The 17,059-nt window shown below is 34.4% G+C and overlaps 1 long non-coding RNA gene across 5 annotated transcripts in view; it reads right to left on the reverse strand.

Moving 5' to 3' along the window:
- Positions 1 to 236: 236 nt before the first annotated feature.
- The window catches only part of LOC144292302 (uncharacterized), a 40,732-nt gene continuing 23,909 nt past the window's right edge, over positions 237 to 17,059 (reverse strand). For 2 of the 5 annotated variants that reach the window (XR_013359752.1, XR_013359747.1), the window contains 2 exons: positions 1,724 to 1,828; positions 237 to 430 (listed from right to left, as the gene is read on the reverse strand). This is a non-coding gene — a long non-coding RNA (uncharacterized LOC144292302). The other 3 variants (XR_013359751.1, XR_013359750.1, XR_013359748.1) reach the window with 3 other exon arrangements.

Here is a 17,059-nt window from a genome sequence, read left to right on the forward strand (position 1 = left end):
CTTGCAACCCTCCTAATAGGTAATAGGTAATGACTATTAATAGGTAATAGGTAATGACTAGGTAATGACTCCCTGTCATGAGATGGAGTCTTGGTTCACATAGAACATTTTATTTCCTCTGTTGTTTTTCTTCTCCTTGGACAACCAAAAGTGGAACATTAAAGAGAATGTTTTATATTCTAAGGAAATTAGAGAGGGCGCTTTATTGTGGAAATGAAGAATATTCTTACTTTTTAATGTATGCAATATGTGTGCCCAGAAAATTCAAGATAGCATTTTCATAAATTCAGCCAAATTTCCTCATTTATTTTTTTTCTTGACTGAATTCAGTTGGCTTTTGATTTTGAGACATCTCTTTTAAGAGGATGTGAGCAGGACTTTTGGTTCTGGTTAGAAGCATAAATAGCAATGTTAAATTCTGAAGTGTCCCCTACAAAGAAACCAGAAGAATAACAATAAAAACTCAGTGAGTATTTGCAAAACTAAACAATTTTACCATGTGATCCAGCAATTGTGCTCCGTGGTATTTACCCAAAGGTGTTAAAAACTTATGACCATACAAAAAACTTGCACATGGATATTTATAGCAGTTTTATTTATGACTGTCAAAACTTGGAAGCAACCAAGATATCCTTCATTGGACAAATGGATGAGTAAACTGTGTAAAAAAAGTATTCCATTCCAGACAATGGAATATTTTTACCATTAAAAATAAATGTGCCATTAAGCCATGAAAAGACACGGAGGAACCTTAAAAGCATATTACTAAGTGAAAAAAGATAATCTGAGAAGACTACACAGTGTATAGTTCCAGCTCTACAACATTCTGGAAAAGGCAGTTATACTATGGAGACAGTGAAAAAAATCAGTGGTTACCTGTACTGGAGAAGGCAAGGGAAGGCTGAATAGGTGGAGCAGAAAGATTTTTACAGCAGTGAAAATACTGTCTGATGCTCTAATGACAAACACAAGTCATTATACATTTATACAAACCCACAGAATGTACAAGAATGTAAACTATGGACTTCGAGTGATGATGATATGTCAGGGTAGGTTCACCAATGATAACAAATGTATAACTCTGCGTGAGGTTGTCAATAATAAGGGAGACTATGCATGTATGAGGTTGGTAGAGCATATGGAAAATCTCTGTACCTTTCTGTCAATTTTGATGTGAACCTAAAACTGTTCTTTAAAAAAACTGTCTTTGGAAGAAGAACAACAACAACACACATTGATTGATTGAGTACATTTTCAGTTCAATGAGAAGTCAGAGAAAACTCAGAACTCCATCCAAATACCATTGAGTGTTACCTAAAGCATCTGAGACCGAAGGAACCATTTATGAAGTCTGTGCAAGTCATAATGGTTCTGTGGAAAAGAACAAGAAGGCTGAGTGGGATTTATTACAGGACTAGACTGGTTCAATATTGGGTATATAATCATATAACTTACATTATTTGGGAAGTACCAAAATATCATCAGAGTATTCCTTTGATGAAATTCATATCTGTGGTTTCCAAAACAAAACAAAACAAAACAAAACAAAACAAAACTAGGAAAATTGAAAAGAATAAAAATAGCTAAAGTTTCCTTAGCATGAGAAAAATGTATTACTCTCAACACCAAAGTTAGTATTATTCATAATTGAAAGATACTAGAAACATTTCTACTAAGGTCAGAAATAAGACAAAAATATGCTCTACTATTACTATTACTTAACAATTTTTCTACTGCCATTATCCAATAAATTTAGAAAGAATAAATATAAGACATAGAAGTCGATGAAGGAGGTTGACTAATATTTGCAGACGACTTGATTTTGCACCTGGAAAGTTTAAGAGAATCAAGTGAAAATAACTTATGATAGCAGAATAAAAAATCAGCATATACTAGTGGCTAATAATATAAAACATCAATAACTTTCATATACTTCAAATCAACGACAAACCAGAAGAAACATGATGGAGGAAATGTTCCATTTATATTAGGAATGAGTAAGATAAATTGGATGGAAAATAAACTTTGCAAGAAACACTCAAATTCTACATTAACAATATTTTAAAATGTTCCTGAGTGACACAAAGAAAACTGTAAACAAAAGGAAAGGCTACCTATTTTCTTTAGAAAAGATGTCTCAATATCATCATCTTATCTATTCCTGCTGCTATTTCACATATTTAACATTGTGACACTTAACGTCATCGAGATTTTATCAAAATTACTTGAGTGCACTATTAACTGTTTCACTACCCACTTCAGATGCATGGGAGACTGCACTTCTCAGGCCCTTGCTGAGTCAGAGGGCCACCTGACTCATTCTAGACCATGAGATAAGAGAGGAAGTTGTGTCACCTTCAGCACAAGCCAGTGTAAAGCATATGTGTACTGCTGTTTCTCTTTTCTACTTTGTGGCAATCTTGGAGAAAGTTCTGTGTTGAAATGGTCGGTCTAAGGACTGGAGCAATGTGTAATGTTGAGTGACATTGTTGAATAGAGTAATTTTGGGAGTTACACTGACACAGCAGAGTATGTAGGCGTAAAACCAAACCAAACCAAACAGAACAAAAAAATATTTTTCCTTAAGCCATTGAAAGTTTATGATTGTTCCTACTATTTAATCATATTTATTCTGCCTAATAACGGAGAAAAGTTGGTATATGGAGTGACATTTTTTACAGCAGTAATAAAATATGAGGCATTGATTTAACAGTCAAAAACTATTTCAAATGTAATATTCAATATATAAGTATTACATGGAATCAACACTTTATTAAAAACACAGAAATGCATAGATTAAAAGTGAAATCTGGTCATATGTGTCATTTACAAAACAACCAAAGAGATAAAAAAAAATTGAAAGCATAAGAGAAAGGTATCTTGGACAAACAAAAACAAAAATAAGTCATTATTATTTCTATTTAACATGGTAATGATGGACCTGTGTAATATTGAATGACAAGAAGGAAACGAAAGGTATAAGATTTTCAAAGACCTTGAATTTTTAAATACATTTTTTATCATTTACAATTATAATAGTTTTCAAGAAAAGCACAGAGATCTTATAGACAAATTAAGGCTATTAATGAGTGACGATTAGTAAGTTTTCTAAATATAATATACAAAGTCGAAAATAAAATTTAATTTTTATACATCATCACGAACCATTTAAAATATATAAATTACCATTTAAAATAGCAATAATTGAGGAGACCTTAGTTTTGTCTGGTCCCAGGAATTTAGCTAGATGGCTATTACATCATTCTGAACACCTGAGAACTCAACCGGAGATCCAAGAATATGAATAGCTGCAACTCTACGAACAGAAAAGCTTTCTTTTACTTTCTGCAAGGTAGAAGGTGCAGAGAAGCGAATCAAGGTGATATATGAAAGATAAATGAGAGAAGGGGAGGGATCCCCAGCAGCAGGCTACCAGAAAGTGGTGGAGCAGCAGAGTGCAAAATCAGAACTTCTAGAAGTCTGCTCTGGTGAAGGAGCTCAGGCAGCAAAGAGGGGGTGGAATTTGTGGGGGGACAGTGTGGTTTCAGGATCCTGAGGGTCACAGGAAGACTAGGGGTGGCTGAGTGCAGCAGATTCCTAGGCATCAGTGGGAAAGCCAGTTGTCATCAGCCAGTCCAGGAGGGGGCTCTCAGACTAGACTGCATGAACTGAGAACCTGGTACAGTTCAGGTGACTGCTCTCTGAGCAGGGATCTGACAAATGGCAGAACCCGTGGGACTCCCCTTGCTCTCCTGGGGGAGTAGGCGTAAGGGAATGCTGGGCAGGGGTCTTCAGGGTTTGGAGGCTCCAAAGGGCGGGGGGGGGGGGGTCGCATGCCCCCAGAGGAACAGCAAGAACAATCAGTTTACCCTGATCCTTGAAAACTGCAGAACTCCAGGGCTAGGGGAATACAGCATATAGAATTCATGGGGGGGGGGGGGTTCCACATTTTTTGGTCTTTCAATTTTAATTTTTTTATCTTTCTTTTCAACCAGTTTCTTATTTGATTCACTCTTTTTAAATATCTTTTTTTTTAATTTTCATTTTTACGGTTGCATTCTATCCTTCCAGTGTATTACTTTTTTTGGCAAATATGTAAGTTTTTCTTTTGTTACAATTTTCAGATTTAGTTTTCTAATAAACAGACCAAAGTATACACAGGATTCAGCATATTCCTCTATTCTGTTCACCTGTCTCATTATATTCTTCTTTTTTTTCATTATATTCTTTTTAAAATTTTTTTTTTTTTCAATTTTGGGTCTCTTCTGATTTGTTTAGCATATATTTCTCTGGAGTCATTGTTGTCATTTTCTGTTCTCTCATTCATCTGTTCTTCTCTGGACACAATGACAAGACAGGAAAACCTCAAAAATGAGAACAAGAGGCATTACTGTCAGCGATCTAATCATGTCCATACATAAGTAAAATGCTGGAACTGAAGTTCAGAATAATGATTATAAGGATAACAGCTGGGCTTAAAAAAAGCATAGAAGACACCAGAGAATCCCTTTCTGGAGAAATAAAAGAACTAAAGTCAAAATAAAAAATGCTATTAAGGAAAGGTAATAAAAAATGGAGGTTCTAACTGCTAGGATAAATGAGGCAGAAGAGAAAATTAGTGATATAAAAGACAAAATGATGGAGAATAAAGAAGCTGAGAAAAAAAGAGAAAAATACGCCACTGGATCATGAGGGGAGAGTTTGAAAGATAAGTGATACCATAAAGCAAAACAATATTAGAATAATCGGTATCTCAGAAGAGGCAAGGGGGGCCACAGAAGGTATATTCGAGCAAATTATAGTGGAATCATCCTTCCCCTAATCTGGGGAAGGAAACAGGCAACTAAGTCCAGGAGGCCCAGGGGACCTCCCTCAAAATTAATACAAATAGGTCAACACTCTGACATGTAATAGTGATACTTGCAAATCTCAGAGACAAAGAGAAAATCCTGAAAGCAGCTTGGGACAAGAGGTCCATAACCATAAGGGTAGAAACATTAGACTGGCAGCATACCTATCTACAGATCTGGCAGGCCAGAAAGGGCTGGCATGATATATTCAGGATGCTAAATGAGAAAAATATGCAGCCAAGAATACTTTTTCCAGATAGGATGTCATTCAAAATAGAAGGGAAATAAAAACCTTCCAGGACAAACAGAAATTTAAAGGAATCTGTGATCACTAAATGAGCCTTATAAGAAATATTAAAAGGGATCCTTTAAATAAAGAGACAGCCTAAAAGTAATACAGACCAGAAAGGAACAGAGACAATATACAGAAACAGTGACTTTACAGGTAATACAAAGGCACTAAATTCCTATCTTTCAATAGCTACTCTGAATATAAATGAGCTAAAATCTCTCATCAAAAGACACAGGGTATCAGAATGGATAAAAAAGCAAGACCCATCAATATGCTGATTGCAAGAGACTAATTTTAGAACCAAAGACACCTCCAGATTTAAATTGAGGGGGTGGAAAACCATTTATCATGATAATGTACATCAATATAAAGCTGGGGTGGCAATCCTTATGTTAGATAAATTAGATTTGAAACCAGAGACTGTAATAAGGGATGAGGAAGGACACTGTATCATAATTAAAGGGTCTATGCAACAAGAAGATCTAACAATTGTAAATATTTATGCCCCTAACATGGGACCAGCCAATTTATATAAGACAATTAATAAAAAAATTAAAGAAATACATAAAAAATACAACAGTAATAGTAGGAGACTTTAACACCCCACTCACTGAAATGGACAGATCACCTAAGCAGAAGGTGCATGAAAGGTGCAAAAGCTTCTCTCCTTATTCTATGAAACTTGCATGAGGCATATTTCTTTTAGATCAACTGCCCATTTATCATGTAAAAGAAGAGAAGGGAAAAGATCACAAGGAAACAAGGGTTCTGAAGCAACAGAATGCACGTTCTTCTCCGAGTGTACATGCAACCTTTCTCAGAACAGATCACACACAGGGTCACAAATCAGGTATCAACCAATACGAAGAGATTGAGATGCTTCCCCGCATATTTTCAAAACACAATGCTTTTAAACTATAACTCAATCACAAGAGGACATTTGGAAAGAAAGAACTCAAATACATGGGTGCTAAAGAGCATCCTACTAAAGAATGAATAGGTCAGCCAGGAAATTAAAGAAGAATTAAAAATTCTATGGAAACAAATGATTAAGAAAACACAATGTTCAAAACCTCTGGGATGCAGCAAAGAGAGAAGTATACAGCAACACATGCCCTTCTCAAGAAACTAAGAAGGTCTAAAATTCACAAGCTAAGCTTATACCTAAAGAAGATGGAGAAAGAAAAGCAAATAAAGCCTAAACCCAGAAGGAGAAAAGAAATTTTGAAGATTAGATCAGAAATCAATGAAATAGAAACCAAAAGAACAGTATAACAGATCAACAAAACTAAGACCTGGTTCTTTGAAAGAATTAGTAAGATTGATAAATCCCTGGCCAGATTTATCAAAAAGAAAAGAGAAAGGACCCAAATAAATAAAATCATGAATGAAAGAAGGCAGATCACAACCAACACCTATGTAAGAATATATTATGAGCAACTATATGCCAACAAATTATGCAATCTGGAAGAAAATGGATGCATTCCAAGAGACCTATAAACTACCAAAACTGAAAAAGGAAGAAACAGAAACCTGAACAGGCCCATAACAAATAAGGATATTGAAGCAATAATCAAAAATCTCCCAAGAAACAAAAGTCCAGGGCTGGAAGGCTTTACAGTGAAATTGTACCAAACATTCAAAGAATAATTAATACCAGAATAGCTTCTTCTGAAGCTGTTTCAAAAAACAGAAATGGAAGGAAAACTTCCAAACTCTATGAGGCCAGCATTACCTTGATCCCAAAACCAAAGACCCACCAAAAAGGAGAATTACAGAACAATATGCCTGATGAACACAGATGCTATAATTCTCATCAAAATATTAGCCAATAGGATCCAACAGTACATTAAAAGGATTATTCACCATGACCAACTGGAATTTATTTCTGGGCTGCAAGGGTATTCAACATCCATAAATCCATCAATGTGATACACTACATTAATAAAAGAATGGATAAGAACCATATGATCCTCTCAATAGATGTAGAAAAAGCATTTGGCAAAGTACAGCATCATTTCTTGATTAAAACTTTTCACAATGTATGGATAGAGGGAACATACCTCAATATCATAAAAGCCATATATGAAAAGCCCAAAGTGAATATCATTCTCAATGGGGAAAAACTGAGAGCTTTTCCCCTAAGGTCAGGAATATGGAAGAGATGTCCACTATCACCACTGCTGTTCAACACAGTACTAGAAGTCCTACCCTCAGCAATCAGACAACAAAAATAAATAAAGGGTATCCGAATCAGCAAAGAAGAAGTCAAACTCTCATATTTTGCAGGTGACATGATACTCTCAATATGGAGAACCAAAAGACTCCACTCCAAAATTGCTAGAACTCATACAGGATTTAAAATAGATGCATAGAAGTCAGTTGCATTTCTATACACTAACAATGAGACATAAAAAAGAGAAATTAAGGAGTCATTCCCATTTATAATTGTACCAAAAACCGTAAGATATCTAGGAATAAACCTAACTAAAGAAGTAAAGGATCTGTACTCAAAAAATTATAGAACACTCATGAAAGAAATTGAGGAAGAAACAAAGAAATGGGAAAACATTCCATGCTCATTGACTAGAAGAACAAATATTGTTAAAATGTGCATGCTACCTAGAGCAATCCTTACATTCAATGCAATCCCTATCAAAATACCATCAACTTATTTCATAGAATTGGAACAAATAATCCTAAAATTTGTATGGAATCAGAAAAGACTCCATATAGCCAAATGAACGTTGAAAAAGAAAAACAAAACTGGTGGCATCACAATTCCAAACTTCAAGTTCTACTATAAAGTTGTGATCATCAAGACAGTATGGTTCTGGCACAAAAACAGACACACAGTTAAATGGAATAGAATGGAGAATCCAGGAATGGACCCTCAACTCTATGGTCAACCTATCTTCGACAAAGCAGGAAAGAATATCCAATGGCAAAAAGTCTCTTCAACAAATGGTGCTGGGAAAATTGGACAGCCACATGCAGAAGAATGAAACTGGACTATTTCCTCATACCACACACAAAAATAGATTCAAAATAGATTAAAGACTTAAATGTGAGACAGGAATCCATCAAAATCCTGGAGGAGAATACAGGCAGCAACCTCTTTGACCTTGGCCTCAGCAGCTCTTTACGAGGCACGTCTCTAAAGGCAAGGGAAACAAAGGCAAAAATGAACTATTGGGACTTCATCAAGATAAAAAGCTTTTGCACAGCAAAGGAAACAGTCAACAAAATCAAAAGACAACCAACAGAATGGGAAAGGATATCTTCAAATGACAAATCAGATAAAGGGCTAGTATCCAAAATATATAAAGAACTTAAACACCCAAAGAACAAATTATCCAATCAAGAAATGGGTAGAAGACATGAACAGACATATCTCCAAAGACCTACAAATGGCCAACAGATACATAAAAAATGTTCAACACTACTTATCCTCAGGGAAATCCAAATCAAAACCACAATAAGATACCACCTCACACCAATCAAAATGGCTAAAATGAACAAGTCAGGGAAGTGACAGATGTTGGCAAGGAGGCAGAGAAAAGGGAACACTCTTATATTGTTGATGGGAATGCAACCGGGTAAAGTCACTCTGGAAAACACTGCAGAGATTCCTCAAAACATTTAAAATAGAGCTACCGCATGACCCAGCAATTGCTACTAGTAGCAAAATACTACTAGGTATTTGCCCCAAAGATACAAATGTAGTGATCCAAAGGGGTATCTGCACCCCAATGTTTATTGCAGCAATGTCCACAATAGCCAAACTATGGAAAAACCCAGATGTCCATCGACAGATGAATGGATAAACAAAGTGGTACACACACACACACACACACACACACACACACACACTTGAATACTACTCAGCCTTCAAAAAAAAAGAATGCAAATTTTGCCATTTGCAATGAAGGAACTAGAGGGTATTATGCTAAGCAAAATAAGTCAATGGGAGGAGGACAATTATCATATGATCTCTCTCATATGTTGAATTTAAGAAGCAAAACAGAGGATCATAGAGGAAGAGAAGAAAAGATAAAATAAGACAAAATCAGAGATGGAGACAAACCATAAGAGACTTAATCACAGGAAACAGAGGGTCACTGGAAGGGAGAGGAATGGAGGATGGGATAATTGGGTGATGGACATTAAGGAGGGTGGGTATGTGATGTAATGACATGGTAACCACTGGGTGTTATAAAAAGACTGATGAATCACTGATCTCTACCTCTGAAACCAATAATACATTATATATTAATTAGTTGAAAAAAAATTTTTAAAAAGCATTTATAGCAAAAAAAATAACCAAAATAGCAATAATAATTATAAAAATGTCTCAAAATAACTTCAACACTAGCTGTACAATAATGTTTATGGAGAACATTAAAATCTTTATTTAAAGACATGAAAAATAAATATATTACAATATATAACATATTTATGAGAGGAAAAATATCCTAAGTATGGTAATTATCTTTATATTAATTCATAAATTTCATAAATTTCTCACAATTCTAATAAAAATTCTTTCAGTTGTTTTTTTAAATTTGACATACGATTTTCACCATTATACAGAAAGGAAATGACTAAGAGAAGCCAAGAAAATTTCAGAGAACAATTTAGTGAGGCTTAACCTAACAAGTATTAGGTTGTAATATGATACTCACATAGCTTAATAGTATCTTGGACAAAAAACAGTTTTGTTACCTTTAGTTATCTATAATTAAAAACAATAAAATTTCACCCTTATTTCATAAACAACTTTAAAGTTATTAAATATATATCAAAGAATAAACCTCTTTGTTAGTGAAGGGTTTTATGATACAAAAACACATACTATAAACAATTGCTAATTCTAATTCATTAATTGGTAGAGTGGAGAGCAATTTGGCAATATTTAGAAAATTTGAAGATGCACTTACCATATAGCACATTAACTTCACCTTCAGTTATAGACACAGAAAATCTTTCCCATATTTGTACTGGGAGACATAAATAGGCAAGAATGTTTCTAGTGGTGGTGGTGTTTTTTTTTAAGATTTTATTTATTCATGAGAGACAGAGAGAGAGAGAGAGAGAGAGACAGGCATAGGGAGAAGAAGCAGGCTCCCTGCAGGAAGCCCGATGTGGGACTTAATCCCGGGTCTCCAGGATCATGCCCTGGGCCGAAGGCAGGCGCTGAACCGCTGAGCCACCCAGGTGTCCCAGGTAGCAGTGTTTTTAAATAGGGAAAAGAAACAAAACAACTTAAATGTCCAACAGCAGGAGAATGAATTCTAGGGACACCTGGGTGGTTCAATGGTTAAGTGTCTGCCTTTGGCTATGGTTGTGATCCTGGGGTCCTTGGGATCGTGTCCTACATCAGGCTTCACAGCTCCCTCTACTTATGTCTCTCCCTCTCTCTGTGTGTCTCTCATGAATAAATAAATATAATTCTTAAAAAAAAGAGAGAATGGATTCTAAACTGTTGTTATATATACGATGGATTTATACAGAGAAATGAAAATAAATTATTTATTGTTTATATAATAATGCAAGTTAATCTCAGGAATGTATTGAACAAAATAGTTGCATAATGTTACATATATAAGAATAGACTATGTAAAAATATATTAATGTAAAACAATAATGTTGGTATGTATATACTTTTCAGAAAAATTATAAAAAGAAATAGATGGAAATGACATCTAAATTTTTGAAAATGGTTAAGTATTATGAGAAGTGGTAGAAATGGAATTTTTAAGTGTCATATTCATGATTTCAACACTTTGTATGTTGGATTGAGGATACACAGGTCTCCTATACTAATTTTTAGTCTTTAAGAATATCTGATCTATTTCATAATACTTTTTTAAAAAACAAAGTCTAATATTTAATAGTCATTAAATATTAAAGACCCAACCAACCAATTTAGTAAAATTTTAAAAAGAAAATCTTAGGGATATGTGTGTAAGATAAGCCTTAAAAGTTATATAAGTTACATTTTCAGAAAACTATTTTGTTAATGACTGGTAGGTAAACTGTGCAGTGTAAAGAATGTAATAATGATTCAAGAACATGAAATCAGTAGACGACTGACTCAAGTTTTAATAACCACCACTTACTTGTCCTTGAACTTCATTTAGCCAAGCCATTCTGACTTATGTTCTTGTCCTTTGCCTTTCTAGTAAATATCAGAGCTACAATAGCTTGAAATATGAGCATATGTGAACTAGCCTTGTCAAGGTAGCTTCTAAACATAATGAGTGTGCTTTGGCAAACCTTGGTAAGCATAGGTCATTTTGTCAAGCTATTCTGTTACAAGATATCATGATGATACCTTTGGATTCAAACCATCATGCTTGAGCAGTTGCTGCCTAAAAGGAATTTACCTCTATTAAACTGACACAGAAAAGTTCTGCCTTCCTGACAAGATGTTTCAAATGAATTACTACTTTCATTGGCTGGTCCTAGAGATCTCTGCTTTAAAATGCCACCTGGCTAAAAGTATCAAATACAGCCTTTAACAACTTCCACCCGTAATAATTTTGAAGATTAGAAAAGATACAAAAGGGCAACTAGGTGTCTCAGTGGCTGAGCATCTACCTTAGGCTCAGGGTGTGATCCAGGGATCCTGGGATCAAGTCCACATTAGGCTCCCTCCTTCTGCCTGTGTCTCTGCCTTGCTCTCTGTGTCTCTTATGAATAAATAAATAAAATCTTAAAAAAAAAACTAACAATGTATTTTCCAAATCAGGCAATTACATTTCATAACTTACCAGAAGCCTGTGGTATATACATGTTTCCTATAAAACAGATGAAAATTCAAAGGCAAAAAATAGTTCATACATTTATTGTTCTTTATTTCCTAATTTAGATGCATAGTGTCACTAGTGTTCCAGATATATTCTGAGGTGGCCCTATCACCTCTGCCTCCTGCTGTTTATACTTGGTACTAGCAACAGAATGTGCAAAAATGATGGAATGTCGTCATTCCCATGATCAAATCACCTTACATAAGAATCTATTTTGCAAGTAAACTGCTTTTAGAGACTCTCTTTGTTGGCTTGAAAAAGTACTTTTTCATTCTGAGAAAGCTCCCAAGCAAAGCACTGTGGGTCACCTATACAAACTGAGAGTTCCCCCAGAAAACAGCCAGCAAAAAAGTGGTGCCCTCAATCCTACAACTATAAGCAAAGAAATGCTGCTAGCAACTTAAGTGAGCTTAGAAGTGAGTTCTTCCCCAGTTAAGCCTTCAGATGAGAGCACTAATTAGCCATTATTTGCACTGTAGTCTCATAAGGGCTTACACAGAGAACATCATTAAGCTATGCTCAGATTCTTGATCCATGGTAATGGTAAAGTAACAAATGTGTGCTGTTTTTAAGTTGCTAACTTTGTGATAATTTATTATGCAACAATAAGTAACTAATAGAGATGGTAACCGAATATTACACAGCCTTGCTCATCTGCATGTTGGATAAATAGTCCCCACAAGCTAAAAGTGAGACAGATAAGTAGTTGAAGAAGATCTATGATAACAGAAGATGCCAGAGTATGAAGTTTTTTTGAGCATGTATAAGTTCAAATGTCAGATAGAGGCACTGGAAGTAGAAAAGCTCCCTGGGTTAACACAGTAGCTGTGTTGTACTAGAGCACTGTACTAGATACTAAAGTATTGCACTAGAATACTAGAGTACTACATGCAGAGGCAGGTCATCATGTTAGATCTGTGTATCAAATGGTTTTCTAGTTATAATTAAGAGGAGACAGCCAATAGCACCTTATAAATTAGAGCAGAAGTTGGCAAACTATGCCCTGAAGGCCAAATTTGGCCCACCTAACTGTTATTATAGTTTCACTGGAACACATCCATGCTCATTTATTTACATATTGTCTTTGGCTACATAATGGAGTTGAGTAGCTGTGGCAGGGACTGTATGGCCTTCAAAGCCTCAAATATTTTCTATTGGGTTCCATGCCGAAAAAGTTTGCTGATCTCTGGGTTAGAACATGAAATAAAATGGGATCTGCCTATACTGGTATACATTTACTGGCAAATGTTACCTATAAATCTTATTTTAAGTGTTTTTTAAAATTTAAATTCAATTAGCCAACATATAATATTTTAAGTGTTAATGAATAAGAAAAATAGAGTTCCAAAACATATTGTACTACATGGCAGCAAAGGGACAGCTTCATTTAAGTCAAATGGACATATTACATGCCTGAAAATGACCTAAAGCAATATTTAGGATAAAAAGAAAATGAGAAAAAAAAAAGTTTTCAGATATAATTAATCAAACCTAGAACATAAGTAATTTTTCCAGAGATGAATAAATCAGGTTGATCTTTCAGATTAAAAATTTCACAATGTTTCAGTAGACATAGTAAGAATATAAATTTTTGTACCTGCTGAATTTTAAAGTTGTACTTACACATAAACACACATGAAAATACTATAAAAAATACCAAGTTGGAAAACTGTTGAATATAAAAATGAGTTACTAGTATAGCAACACATTTTTCTTCTGCAATAATAAGTTAAATTTAAAAAGGAGAGCTTTGACATATAAAAGCTTATACTCAATGTTTTTGAAAGGTTATATTTATTTATTTGAGAGAGCCAGCAGAAGAGTGAGAGAGAATATGAGCAGAGGGAGGGGCAGAGGAAGAAGCAGACTCCCCGCTGAGCAGAGAGCCCAACATGGGACTCAACCCCAGGACCCTGGGATCATGACCTGAGCAGAAGGCAGATGCTTAATCGATTGAGCCACCAAGGCACCCTTGTACTCAATATTTTTAGACTCAATTAACTTGATTTTTAGAAATTTGAGCCAACAAAGTACATACTCAAATATGTAGATGTTCAGAAACATAATTTATGAATTTTTTAATAATTACATAAATTACTGAAAAATAAAGTGTTTATGAATTGAAAACTGATAACAGAAAAGGAGGAGCAATGAACATTAAAATGAATTGTCCATAGTTAAAGCTAAATAAAATTTAAAAATCAGGTTACAACTGAATTAAAAAAAAGTTTAAGGGACACCTGGGTGGCTCAGTGGTTGAGCACCTGGCTTTGGCTCAGGTCATTATTCTGGAGTTCCAGGATCAAGTCCCACATCATGCTCCCTGCATGGAGCCTGCTTCTCCCTCTCCCTGTGTCTCTGCCTCTCTTTCTGTGTCTCTCATGAATAAATAAAATCTTTTAAAAAAGTCTAAAAAATGGAAGACATGTAATTTAGAAATAATAATTAATACTGCTACAAGTTGTTTGATATCTAGAAAATACTAAAAAGGACAGTGTGTTGAATGGTTGAGAGACTGTGAGGCTGTAATTAGATAGCATAGTACAGAAGGACACAACGGCATAAGAGAGGTTCAGGAGCTATTTTTAAGTAGAAAAGATAATCTACACTGTATGTAAAATGTTTATTTCTCTTATATGCTTTATTGTATGAATTATCCATCCTATCCATATCATGATTGGAAGGAGATCTTCAGTTATTGTCAGTGTTATTTCTATATATAAGTAGTTTGGGATATTTACATTTAGTTTTACCTTTCTTTGTATTTCCTAAATTTATTATGGCCAATATATATTATTTTTCAAAAGAAAGATTATAAACATACTTGAAATTAATATATCAAAATATTTACCTTGGATATTAGCAGTATTAGAGACAAAAGGTATTCTCAATTAAAGTTAGGATTGTTTTGGTTGACATTAAAAATCTATTGTATAACTAGGTCAGAGCCCCATTATTGTTTTATAATAAAATTGACTGTATCAGAACATGGAATAAATTTTATTAGGTAATAAGGAATGTCAGTGTTTAATAGCAAAACCCTTTTTTCAAGTTATTAATCCAAAAAATTGGGTTATGGATCCACAAAATTTAAGAAACAGCTTAGGCAGTACTAGCTGTCTTAAGCTGTGAGGCTTTGCTTCTGAATCAACCACCATTATGAAATAAGGTGCTATTTTCATAAATGATATGTGGCCACCCATGTTTATTAATGCCAGATCATAACAATTAAAATTCATTTCTAGATGAGTAGGTCAAGAATGCTTACATGACAGGAATTTTATGTTTCGTGCTTAATATAAGCAGGACACATAACTATATATATATAAATTTACTTATTTATATATATGTATTTTTACACATATGTGGGTGCCCGTGTGTGTGTACTAAAATGGTAAGACTTGGATTCCTCTATGGCATTTGGAATTTTCATAATAGGGAGAACAGGGTGGCCCAACCTCCAGGGAGGAGAACAGAGATGGGTGGAATGAAAACCAACATGACAGCAGGAGATAAAAAAAAAAAAAAAAAAAAAAAAAAAGGGCATATGCAACCAGACCAATTAGCCTGATCAGGAAAGGGAAGGAAGCAGGTTAGGTGCAGGTCTTCATAAGGAAAGTTTTTAGGTGTGTTGGTTAAAAATGAGGATAGTGCAGAGTTAGGATAACCAGGTGGGGCTGAAAAAAGAGGACTGTGATTTACAAGGAGAGGTCTGGAGACAAATAAAAGAGGTTTGGCAACATAGTTGCGGTCATTAAAGCAGCTGAGCTTCATAAATCTGGAGTCTGCCAGGATCATTATTCAGAATTCCCCATGTGTAAATTAGTTGTGGACACGGAACTACCACATGTAATTATTTGTTAATAGTAGGCACATACACAGAAGAAATAAAACAGATTCAGTGCAAAATATGTACTTATTTTATTTTTAAAATAATTTTTTCACGAGAAAAAAAGTTATTTCATGGAAATGAAATAGGGAAATTCAAAATCATAGCATTTACGATTCAAAATAAGATGTAAAATATCTCACAGTTAATGTTTATAGGTCAAGTATAATTATAAATCTAATTACTTTTAAATTAACTGAATATGGAGAAAATTTGTGAGGGAGCTCAAGACTATAAAGTTTGTTAGCAAATATGTCAAATATTACATATATTGAGAAAACTAGGAAGGTAACTCCTGATGGTATATTCCATAATACTATTAACTTGATGCAAAGTGGAAAACTTGAAAGCAACTGACAAAAGCGATTTTTAAGAGGGGGAGCACGGATAAAGTTGAAAGAACTTAATGGAGAGTCCAGCTGCTAACTCAAAGGAGGAAATAGAAACATTTCATACTTTTTGGCATCTTTCTACTCTAAGGTTTTCTGTATTTCAGCTGTTGATATTCCTAATCCATTTAGGGTTTTATTTTTTGGCAAGGTAAGAACAGAAAAAGACTTCATTGTGCCACTATAAACAAAGTTTAAGTAATTATATCTCAAAAGCTTTCCAAAAAGGATTTCTCTTTTCTGGACTTTCAAACTGGGTGTTGGAGAAAGCTTCCTGGTGTGGTATTTCTCAGTTTTCATTTTCACTTTGGCTAAGAGGCCTATTTTTGTTCTGTTTTTTTCTTATTTTGATAGGTCCAAGTTGGTTTCATTTTTTGAGGAGCTGATCACCCTGAAATTATTGCAGGTGCCTGAGGATTTGGTTTTGTCTCATGTTAGACAGACTTCAATATATGATACCTTCATTTATGCAGCAGATTTTTACTGGCTTAGCTTTGCTTACCCATTCTTTATGCATTCCTAGATAGTTTATCATTTATTTGATTTGCTTTATAGATCCAAAATATTTGAAATTAATGAGATGTGTCTAGATTAGAGTTTGTTCTGAGTAATGCAAAGAAATAGGTTTCCAGAATTTAAATCAACTCCCCTGAAAAAAAGTGGTTTTTTTTTTTTTTCATATTTAGGAGGTTGTCTTATTTTTTTTAAAATCCTGGTCACATGTATTGTTCAACAAACTGTTCAACAAATCCACTCTTAATTTCATCAAGCCATAACTCTGAAATACATTCCTCATTTATCTTTATCATTTCCTTATTTGTTTTTTT

The sequence above is a fragment of the Canis aureus genome, chromosome 2 (assembly GCF_053574225.1).
Source record: "Canis aureus isolate CA01 chromosome 2, VMU_Caureus_v.1.0, whole genome shotgun sequence".
Taxonomy (NCBI): Eukaryota; Metazoa; Chordata; class Mammalia; order Carnivora; family Canidae; genus Canis; species Canis aureus.